Source organism: Emydura macquarii, unplaced genomic scaffold (genome assembly GCF_026122565.2).
Source record: "Emydura macquarii macquarii isolate MOO-44397 ecotype Brisbane River unplaced genomic scaffold, CSIRO-AGI_Emac_v2 contig_3133, whole genome shotgun sequence".
Classification (NCBI taxonomy): domain Eukaryota; kingdom Metazoa; phylum Chordata; order Testudines; family Chelidae; genus Emydura; species Emydura macquarii.
Window position 1 is genome coordinate 2,028 of NW_027133270.1, and position 11,591 is coordinate 13,618.

The 11,591-nt window shown below is 42.9% G+C and overlaps 1 pseudogene; it reads left to right on the top strand.

The window, feature by feature from the left end:
• Positions 1–278: 278 nt before the first annotated feature.
• Positions 279–1,235, top strand: LOC137142070 (olfactory receptor 5AR1-like; annotated as a pseudogene).
• The last annotated feature ends 10,356 nt before the right edge of the window (positions 1,236–11,591 follow it).

Below are 11,591 nucleotides of genomic sequence, written 5' to 3' on the forward strand. Positions count from 1 at the left end.
ACATTGCTCTTGCAGGATTTTGCCAGTGTCTTACTCAGCCAAGAAGAGTCTTGAATCCAGATTTTAGGGGGAAGTTGATTAATTTGGGCTTGATAGTAAACATTTTTTAAAAAAACCTGAGGTCAGATTTTTAACTGTATTTGGATACCTACTTGGCCTTTCCAAAACATCTGTGTGACTAACCCCCATTAGTTTAAAGAACTTTTAGGAGAAGCTTCAGTGTATCTTTTATATTTGACTACTTTTTACCTTTTATCTTGTTCTATTTTCTACGGGAAATGTCAGCTATGGAGCCAGTAAGAAAGGGGAACCATACAACAGTGACAGACTTCATCCTGCTGGGGCTTGGAAGAGGAGCAGGGTTTCAGACTGTGCCCTTTATGATGTTCTTGGTGATTTACATGATAACTGTGCTGGGAAACACCATCCTGGTCCTCATCATTACAGCCAACTCTCAACTTCACACCCCCATGTACTTCTTCCTCATGAACCTGTCACTTTTAGACCTCTCCTACTCCTCCGTCATTGCTCCCAGAGCCATGGCGAGCTGCGCTGAAGGAAGCAAAGCCATTTCCTACAGTGGATGTGCCACCCAATTCTTTTTCTTCGCTCTCTTCCTCACCACTGAAGCCTTTTTCCTGGCAGCGATGGCCTACGATCGCTACACCGCCATCTGCAACCCGCTCCGGTATCCCGTTGCCATGTCCAAGTGGGTTTGCGTTCAAATGGTGGTGGGATCCTATATCGGCGGCTGTGTGAATGCCATGGTGCAAACTGGCTTCAACTTTACCCTGAACTATTGTGGGTCTAATGAGATTGATCATTTCTTCTGTGATGGCCCTACCCTGATTAGTTTCTCCTGCAGTGACACGTACGTCAATAAACTTGTGATGTTTACCCTATGCCAACTCATCATAGCAAGTACTTCCCTGATTGTGCTGATCTCCTATATCTATATCATCTCCACCATCCTCAGGATTTGCTCTGCTGAGGGCAGGCACAAAGCCTTCTCCACCTGCACCTCCCACATGGTGGCTGTGACCTTATTTTATGGGACCACTGCTTTCATGTACGCCCAGCCCACTTAGCTATCGTCTCTGTACCAAAGAAAAGCAGTGTCTGTGTTCTATACCTTTTTCATTCCCATGTCGAATCCCCTCATCTACAGCCTTAGGAACAAGGATGTGAAAAATGCTTTGAGAAGGACTATGGGCAAGGAATGTTTGAGAAAATGAACACCTTCCTTGGACATAGAGATGAAATTGAATGGGTCAATGTACTGTGCAACACAACAAGTTCTGACCAAGTTTGTATTTTTTAGGGTGAGGTGGGGTCGGGGGAGTAGTTTTTCCAGATATAAACAAATAAATCTTTGGGATCCACTATCTCTCTTTGTCTCTGTCTCTTTCTCTGTCTCTATCTCTATCTCTCTCTTTCTTCTGTGTGGATGTCACTCTTCTCTCTCTGTCTGTCTTGCCCATCCTAGCTTACCAGCTGACCTATGGAACTCATTGCCACTGGATATAATGCAGTCAAATATATTCCTAGAATTCTAAAATAGCTTTGATCTTTATAGAGGCTTCATGTTTCAGGATATGAGTCAGCTACTGCTGTCTGAGAGTGTGGAATAAATTTTATCCATGATTTATCATGCAATTCTTCTGTCTTTGAAACAGCTGACACTGGCCACCCATGGAGAGAGGATGTTGGTTCATGGCAATTCCCTTGTTCTTGTAACATTCCAGAACACTGACCATAGAACCTATTTAAGACATAAGGTATTTCTATATACATTCACATATTTGCATTTACTTTGAGTTGGAATCATCTCAGTCCAAATCCTTCGATAATGTAAATTGGGTGAGCAAATCTGATTTCTGTTTGATTTTCAATGATTTTCATCTGTTCAAGATTTAGCCCTTGAATTTCCCTGATTCCTATTGGGTAGAAGTTTGAAAATGGTGAACAATATGACACCTGTATTAGATAATGGAAACTGATAAAGGCCATGTTAAACTGAATCACCTATGTATAATATTTCTGTTTCATGTCTGCAACACAACTCAATAAAGCAAGTGGTCTTGATTCAAATCTCATGCATATTTGTGTAAATAAGGAACATTCACTCACCCAGGTGTAAATCACTAGTAGCCACAGGCAAATCAATGTGTCTGATTCTCCTCTCACTCCTCCTGACATAAATCAGGAGTCACTCCACTGAAGTAAATGCATTTACATGTTCTAAAGCTTGTAAATCAGGAGCAACGCCATGGATGTCAATTGGCTTCATTCCTCTGTCATTCACCTCTTTGTAAATCAGGAGTAACTTCACTAGAGTCTACCGGCCTGAGTCATCTCTCATTCAGCCTGACTTAAATCAGGAGTCACTCCACTGTAGTAAATAGATTTACACTGTTCTAAAGCTTGTGTAAATTGGCAGAGAATCAGGCCCAATTGCTCTACATTTTTTTCCCTTTTGATTTGGTCATGAAATGAAAAATCACACCTTGAGCCCAAGCCTGCAGCATCTTTTGAGGTTAACATCACCTTGACTTCAGGGGAGATATTGGTGCATTATGTATTGCCAGATCAATCTCACACTGTGGATTTATCATGGAAATCCCAGATTGTTCACCTGCAACCCTAATGAATTAAATTCTGAATGTACCATTTGAAGAAAAAAAATCTAAGTATGAAGATATACGAATTGCCTTTATTTTCGGTATGTGAATTTCTTTCTTCACTGCTGTTTGGCAAAGCGTAAACGAAGAGACCCAAAGGTCCCTCCCCGAGGAAAGAAATGACCTGCCACAGAGACAGCCTGAGAGGGAAGCATTCCCCTCTCCCTGTCATATAAATTCTGGACTTTGGGAATCCCCTTGATGTTTTGCTTTGGACTACCTCAGCAGGGGACAGCCCTGGGACTGAGCTGGCCTGGGGGCGGGTGGGTGCATACCACAGGAGGAGGCAGTTGCTGTCTGAGGAAGAGGGCTATATCACTGCAAGCTGCCAACAGAAAATGCCTTGTAGGGAGCAGACACCCTTCACATTGCCTTAACCCAGACGGTGGCTCTGGGACAATCACAGGGGGGAGGGGGAGATAGGAACTGGCCCCGGCAGGGCAGCATTAAGTCGGACGATCCAGATAGCAAGTGTGAAAAATCAGGAGGGGGTGAGGGGCATAATAGGCACCTATAAAAGAAAAAGCCCCGAATATCGGGATGTCCCTATAAAATCAGGACATCCAGTCACCCTAACCTTAAGCAGCCTTGGCTGTCAGATCATTGTCAGGCCTCCAAGACTCCTGGGTCAGAGCCCAGTGGAGTGGGAGGGCCCAGTGCCCCCTACCAACAACCCCCCTACGTTACCGGTTTTAGCCATGACCAGTCGGCCACACTACCTGACCAAACAACCCCTGAGTGAGGACTGTCACAGGGTGTGATTTTGCAGCTATTCAGTTCAATTCCAACAGTCCCTCGTGTGTACACAGCTATTCCCACAGGAAGGTATTTATACTGATATTACTTATTCCTGTGAATTTACATTTGAAGTTCCCATAGACGTCAATTGCGAATGACTGAGTACAACTACCACACTGGAATACTCAAGTCATGGTAAGAGAGTACATTGGTGTAAATAAGCTCTTAATCAATACTACTACAGCTGAACTACAGGTCAGATTTTAAAGGTAGTTTGGCACCTAGTAGGATTTTCAAAAGCACCTCGGGACCTAATTTCCATTGATTGCTGTGGGTGTTCAGTGAAAGGCAATAATGATGATATCCATGCATAGACAATCCCTTTTTCCATAATAATAATTTCCCGAGGCCTTGCTACACTAGAAAGCTTTATACACAAAGTTCTGCCAGTATAGTAACACCAACTAGAGCTGGGGGTTTTTTGTTGTTTTTTTGATGGAATGTTTTTCCGTTAGAAAATGTCAATTAATTAAAAATGAATGTTCTATTGGATTGTGATAGTTTTGACAAAAATCCGATAGAAACCAGCCATGAGTTGGAGGCTCATGTGCCTTCCGGTGTCCCTGCATCTGGGCCAGTCCACCAAGAGGAGATAACTTGGAGAACAGAGCTTCCAGGTTCCCAAAATTTTCTCTTTGCTCTCTGGGCCTCTGAGTGGTTTGTGAAGCGTTCGAAGCATTGTGAAAAGGTCAAAAAGCATTTTTTTCTAAACAACTTTTGGAAATTCTTGGTCCGTGGGAAATTTCAAAATTTCATTTTTGTTCTTCAGCAGAACAATTTTTTTCTTTTTTTGAAATTTCAGAATTTCCCACAGAATTTGAGTTTCCTTCGAACTCTACCACTGACAAAATTGAGAATGTGAGTTTCCGGCCACCTCTACCACTGACAAAATTAATGTAGAAGATGTAGTCGGTTATTTGGCTGTGTTTGTGTTCTCTCTGTGTACTGCCCAGCTCTGCGCAGTGAGCTGACACAGCAGACTTGATTGAACTGCACAATAGGGCCACTGACTCAAGCGAAGGCACATGGCCGGTTTATTGTTGATGAAGCACCGTCCTGGTATCCCGTAGATTCTACAGAACCACTAATACATGTATGCCTATTACAATGGACCAGCTCAGTGAATGGCAATACTTTCCATTCCCTCTGGGCTGGACAAAGACACCCCCTCTGAGGCACCTCCTTATATACTAATACAAACAAGTTAAGCATTGCCCCTCTGAGGTGGTCAGTTACCTCCCTTTACTTTGTACCTGGTGGTTCAATCAAATCCATCACCCTGTCACCCTGACCTTATCTTTAAGGGGGTCATTGGGTCCTTTTATCATCTTTGTGCAGTGTGTTTACACCATAACCTTGTACTGGGATGATCAAGCACTACCCTTCTGGAATGTGTTTACGTGAATACTTAGTACCTGGGAGTGCCTCTGTTTTTGCAACAACAGCCGTGTTCTTGCCAAGTTCATGTGTTGGTCAGTAAACCTGCAAGCAGGCATCCGCTTTGTAACAGGGCCTTACCTTTGCTCATAGCTTGACGCTTACTACTTTTGCAGGGCCTGACTCTGTTTAGGCCTTACACTAGGCCTTCTTATAACAGGCCTCATATCTTAGGCTCTTTTTCTCTACTACAGAAGAGTGCATTCACACTTGGTCAGTTGTGCTGATACATTGTGACCACACAGCACTGGGTTGTTGGGACAAAAATTGTGTCAATCTGAGTATGGAAAGGCATCCAATCATCTTCTTCCCCACCTTCTGGAATGCTATCTTGGGGACATTTCCACAGTGCATCGCATGACACCCGCACTCCTTTGAGGGAATTGTTAAATTAATATGGATGGGTAGTGACACCCAACACCTGATTCTCAGAGTTAAATTAATCATTTCAGAGAGATAGAGAATCCAATCTCCCTTGGTAGTTTGTTCCAATGATTACTCTCCCTCACTGTTAAAAATTGGCACCTTATTTCTAATATGAAGTTACTTGGTTTTTATGTCCAGCCATTGGTTCTTGTTATGCCTTCCTCTACTAGATGAAAGAGCAAGAAGTAGCTGGTATTTTTGTCTCCTCATATGCCACGATGACTTAATGGCACCACAGAGACTTGATGGAATACATTTCCTGACTGGAATAATGATATAGAGGGATTGCTCAGGAACAACAGGCAGGGGGAAAAAAGAGGTTTTGCATTATATATCAAGAGCTGAGGTCCAGCAGGAGAGCAGAGGTTGAAGGTCTCTGAGTAAAGCTAAAGGGTTATAAAAAAAAACCCAGGGATGATGACCTGGCCTACTATACACCACCAAATCAGGAAGAGGAATTAGATGAGGCATTTCTAGAACAATTAACAAAAATGTCCAAATCACAAGACCTAATAGTAACAGGGGACTTCAAACATAGGAAGGATAGTAAGAGGCCAATATGGTTCAAACAGGAGAGCTTTAATGTCCTGAAAATGAAAAAGGAATCCCCAAAAGTGAAAACAGACAGATTGCTAATGATGAGTACAAAGGACACTAAGAAAAGGTTCTTTAATATGACATTAGGAGCAAGAGACGGATGAAGGAACGTATAGTGCATCTACTGAGTGGGAAAGGAAAGCCAATAAAGGATCATATCAAGAAGGCTGAGGTATTTAATGCCAAAGCAATCTAATTTCCTTCTTTGACAGGGTTGCTGACCTAGTGGATGGGCAAAGCGATAGATGTGATCTATTTTGAATGTTTCACATGATATTCTCATAAGCAAAGTAGGGAAATGTGGTCTAGATGAAATTACTATACGGTAGGTACAAAACTGAAAAACTTTACTCGAAGAGTCATTATCAATGGTTGCCATCAAGATGGGGGGATATATCTTGTGAGATCCTGAAGGGGTCTGCTCTCATCTAGTATTATTCAGTATTTTCATTAATGACTTGGATAATAGAGTGGAGAGTATGCTTATAAAATTTGTGAATAACACCAATCTGGGTGAGGTTTACAAGCAGGATGATGTTACCCTTTATCCATTGTTGACTCACATTCAATTTGTGCTCCACTATAACCCTTAGATCATTTCCAGCACTACTCCAGTACTATCCACCCAATCAGTTATTTCCCATTTTGTAGAGTTAAAGTTGATTTTTTTTTTCTTCCTAAGTGAAGTACTTTGCACATTCCTTTATTGAATTTCATCTTATTACTTTCAGACCAATTCTCCAATTTGTCAAGATCCTTTTGAATTGTAATCCTGTCCTCCAAAGTGCTTGAAAACCCCACCCAGATTGATGTCATCCTCACATTTTATAAGCAGACTATCCACTCCATTATCCAAATCATTAATGAAAATATTGACTAGTACTGGACTCAGGATGGACCCAGACTTACAGACATTAAGCCAAGAAGGCGCAAGCATGATCATCTAGTCTGACCTCCTGCAAATTGCAGTCCACAGGATCTCACCTACCCACTCCTGCAATAGATCTTGAACCGCTGGCTGAGTTATAGAAGTCCTCAAATCATGATTTAAAGGCTTCAATTTACAGAGAATCTACCATTATTCTAATTCAAACCTGCAAATGACCCATGCTCCACATTTCAGAGAAAAGCTAAAACCTCTGCAGTCTGCCAATATGACCTGTGGGAAAATTCCCTCCAGACCCCAGATATGGCAATCAGTTAGACCAGTGTTTCTCAACCTTTCTGATACCAGGGACTGGCTTCCTATACTGTGTCAGGGAGATCTCAGGGATCAGTGCTGGTCCACGGACTAGTCGTAGAGAAACACTGAGTTAGACCCTCCGCATGTGGGAGAGACCCATTGGCTAGATATGTGGGAAAGAATTCATTGAAATAACTCAGAGATCTCCCCATCTAGTGTCCCGTCACTGGCTGTTCGAGGTATGTGGTGCTAGCAGCCGCAGATGGGCTACATCCCATTGTAGGCAATCTCATCACACAATCCCCTCCTTAAGCTTTTCAAGTTCAGTCTTGGTACCAGTTGGTGTCTTGTTTCCATTGCTCCCCTTGGAGGCTTTTCCAGAACTTCACTCCTCTTACGGTTCAAAACCTTCATCTAATTTCAAACCTAAACTTGTTGATGGCCATAGAATCATAGAAAATGAGGGTTGGAAGGGACCTCAGGAGATCACCAATCCAACCCCCTGCTCAAAGCAGGACCAACCCCAACTAAATCATCCCAGCCAGGGCTTTGTCAAGGCATTAAAAACCTCTAAGGATAGAGATTCCACCATCTCGTTTGTATCCATTTATTCTTGTGCCAACTTTGGCTCTTAACATAAAGAACTCCTTTCCCTCCCTGATATTTATACCTCAGCTGTATTTATAGAAAGCAGTTATATTTCCCTTCAGCCTTCATTTGCTTAGGCTAAACAAGCCAATATCCTTAAGTCTCCTCTTGTAAAGTAGGTTCTCCATTTTGTTCAATCATCCTAATAGTCTTTCTGTGCACCTGTTCTAATTTGAACTCATCTTTCTTAAACATGGGAGGTCAGAATTGCACACATTATTCCAGATGGGGTCTCAGCAGTGCCTTGTTTAATGGTACTAACATTTCCCTATCTCATCTGGAAATTCCTTGCCTGATGCATCCCAGGATTTAATTAGCCTTTTTCATGGATGCATCATATTGGTGGGTCATAATCATCCTGTGATTGACCAATAAACCCAGGTCTTTCTCCAGTTCTGGTGCTTCCAACTGTAGATCTTCAGTATATAGCAAAGATTCTTGTTGTTCTTTCTTCTGGGTTTCTATTGCTCCAGTTTTCAAGATCAAACAAACTTCTTCTCTGATATTCCAGGCCTCCTCCATTCAGTTATACATCCCAACTTTTTCTGCCAAGCTCATTAATGAAAGATGTTAATAAGATTGGTCTCAAGACTGAACCCTGAGGAACTCCACTAGTAAACTCCCTCCTGCCTGACAATTCACTTTTCATTATGACCCGCTGTAGTCTCCCATTTAACCAGTTCCTTTCCCACCTTTCAATTCTCATATTAATACCTATCTTCTCCAATGGGACCCTGTGGGATCCCCATTAGACATGTCCTCCCAGTTCGGCAACTACCCTTTGAGTATGGTCTTTCAACCAGCTGTGCACTCACAGTGAATCTGGGCACACATGTATTCACACCCTACATACTACTGCAATAATATTTACACAAAATATGCCTTGTGATGTATCATTCAAAAATTATAACATGCTGGTCAATAATATCATTAAGAAATGCATGTGATAATGCTGCATGTGGAATAATAGATACTCACTCATATTATACTTTTAAGTCTGACTAAAAGAGGTTTAAACCTGGCATGTCAGGATGAGTCGATAAACAGATTTTCTCCAGATAAAGGAAAAGGGCCACACCTCAAACCAGGTGTGGCCAAATTCAACAAGCTATTCATTTGTATCACAGTTGCAGGAAGAGATCATTTACATTGTAACAATGACTAGCAGGGCAGAAGGCAGCATGGAAGCTGCCCCAGACATCCATCAGGGAAAAAGGACTTTATCTGGGGATATGTTTCAGAAGAAGACATTTCAAAGTGTTACTGGATTATTAAAACAGGGAGAGTGAGCCCCTAAGTTATCCTTCACTTGAGGAGACAAGGAAAACCAGCACCATGGAATCCGCGGGGATCCTGGCTGAATGCTAATTAGCCATTGCTGGGAAAGGCAGATTGAAGAAGAACCTACCTTGTACAAAGGCTCTAGCTTATTAAGTTAGGTCTTAGCTATTAGCATGGGTATTTTACTTTTGTTAGTTTGCCTGTATTCCTTTGACTTGGTATCACTTAACCAAGTTGTTTGTTTAATAAACTTGTTGACTTTTACTGTAAACCAGTCCAATGCTGTGCTTGAAGGAAAGTGAGTCTATACCCCAGTTAAATTAATAAATTTTAGGGTTCTAGCTATTTAACAGAGTAGGAGCCTCAATGTCTTCTGTGAGTGTGATTATTCCCCTCACTTCAGCACTGGTGAGGCCACATTTGGGGTATTGTGTCCAGTGTTGGGCATCCGACTCCAGGAAGGATGTGGACAAATTGGAAAGAGTCCAGTGGAGGGCAACTAAAATGATTAGGGGGCTGGGGCACATGACTTATGAGGAGAGACTGAGGAAACTTGGCTTGTTTAGTCTGCAAAATGGAGGAGTGAGGGGGGATTTGATAATGGCCCTCAACTACCTGAAAGTGGGTTCCAGAGAGGATGGAGCTAGGCTGTTCTCAGTGGTGGCAGATGACAGAATTAGGAGCAATGGTCTCAAGTTGCAATGGGGGAGATCTAGGTTGGATATTAGGAAAAACGTTTTCACTGGGAGGGTGGTGAAGTACTGGAATGGGTCACCTAGGGAGGTGGTGGAATCTCCATACTTTGTGGTGGCTAAGGCCTGGTGTAGTGTTCGGTATTTTTATCTCAGTGGCGGAATGGAGCACACTGGCAAAAGGATGTCAAAATGCTTATTTATTACCTGAGATAGCATAAGAAAGACAGACAGGAGCAGGAGTCCTGTACCATACAGGAACTGCAGCTCCGGCACAAGCCTTAAGATGAAAAGTACAATGAAAGTACAATTAACCACAAGGATATAAAGTAGCAACTTATAGGCACAGGACTTATTATTATCATAAGCTGAGCAACCGCAGCAGCAGCTGCAGTTAGTGAACAGAGAAGTGAACCTTAAACAAGGAAGAGACCTGCCAAGAGGATACCTACAGCAATATACTCCTGGGGGCCCATCGATGTAAGAAGCTAGCCTTATTTAAGCGTGTGCAGGGACGCTTATCACCAAGAACGAGGGAGACCCATACTTCGTTCTGATAAGCGGGTGACGTACGGGAACCGCCTGCCCGAGGCATCCGCTAGCGCCTCCACGGATCCACGGAGAGTCTCAGCTTGGGAAGGCTCTCGGGGATTGATATACCCTTTTCCCCCTCACCTTGCAGCAAGCTTTACCCAGTAATACATGACGTATATCTCAATCCCAGTAGGGATTGGGCCTTAACACTTAGTTGCTATTAGTTTATTGGTAGTTAGCTAGGGACCTTCTGGAATAAGGTGACGTTAGTTGTTTACTTCAAAGAGAACTCAGCCATAGTCTTACTTCTCCTTTATTATTACTAAAATAGGGACCTTTTAGCTTATCAAGCATTAGCAAATGTCTGTGGTCGTCTCAGGATGCTCCAGACCCCAAGGCACTTCCTCCTCTGGCCTAAGGTCGGGCAGAGGGCAGCGTCTGGGTTTTGCTCCTGAGAGGTCTTAACTCTTGCTTTTCTGGCTTAGCATTGCTTTTAGGGCCTTGCTCTTGTCAAACTATACTGATTTCGCGTTACAAAGTCTTGCGCGCCCTAACACCTGGCTTCACAGAATCCTGACTGGGATGATATAGTTGGGGTTGGTCCTGCTTTGATCCGGGGGATGGACTAGATGATCTCCTTCTGTCTCTTCCAACCCTAATCTTCTTTGATTCTAATGTACAGTGAGAGTTGCTCTGCATTGCAGAGAAATGTCTCTGAGAAGCTCAGGATTTGGAGTTCACTGATCGTTACCTGAAAGGCAAGATTTGGGCTGGAAGAGCCTGGAGGAGTTTGCTGGTGAGCAAGACATGCTGGTGTGGCAGGGAGCTGACACAGTCTACTCACCAGCAAAGCTCACTCTTGCTGAGGTAAAGAGCTATTACAGTGATTCTTACCTCTGGGTATCCCCAGTAGAGTGTTACATCCACCTTACACTAATTTCATCAAGACCACATTTTCCAAGTCTGCTTATGGGAACGTCATGTGAACTGTTTCTAAAGTTTTGTTAAAATCAAGATATAGCACGTCTACAACTTCCCCCCGTCCAGTAGGTCACCAGCCCTGCCAAAGAAGGAAAGAAGTTGCTTTGGCATGATTTCTTCTTGACAAATCCTTGCTGGCCATTCCTTCTAACCAGTGCTTAATTTGTGCCGGGCTTGCTGGGCCTTAGGCCCTATACCTCCTGCATTACAAATTAATCACTGCTTATTACCCTATTACCAGTTAGGTTTTTACAAATTAATTGTTTGATAATTTGTTTGAGTATCTTTCCAGGTATTGAAGTTGCTCTATCATTCCCCACATCCTCTTTGCTT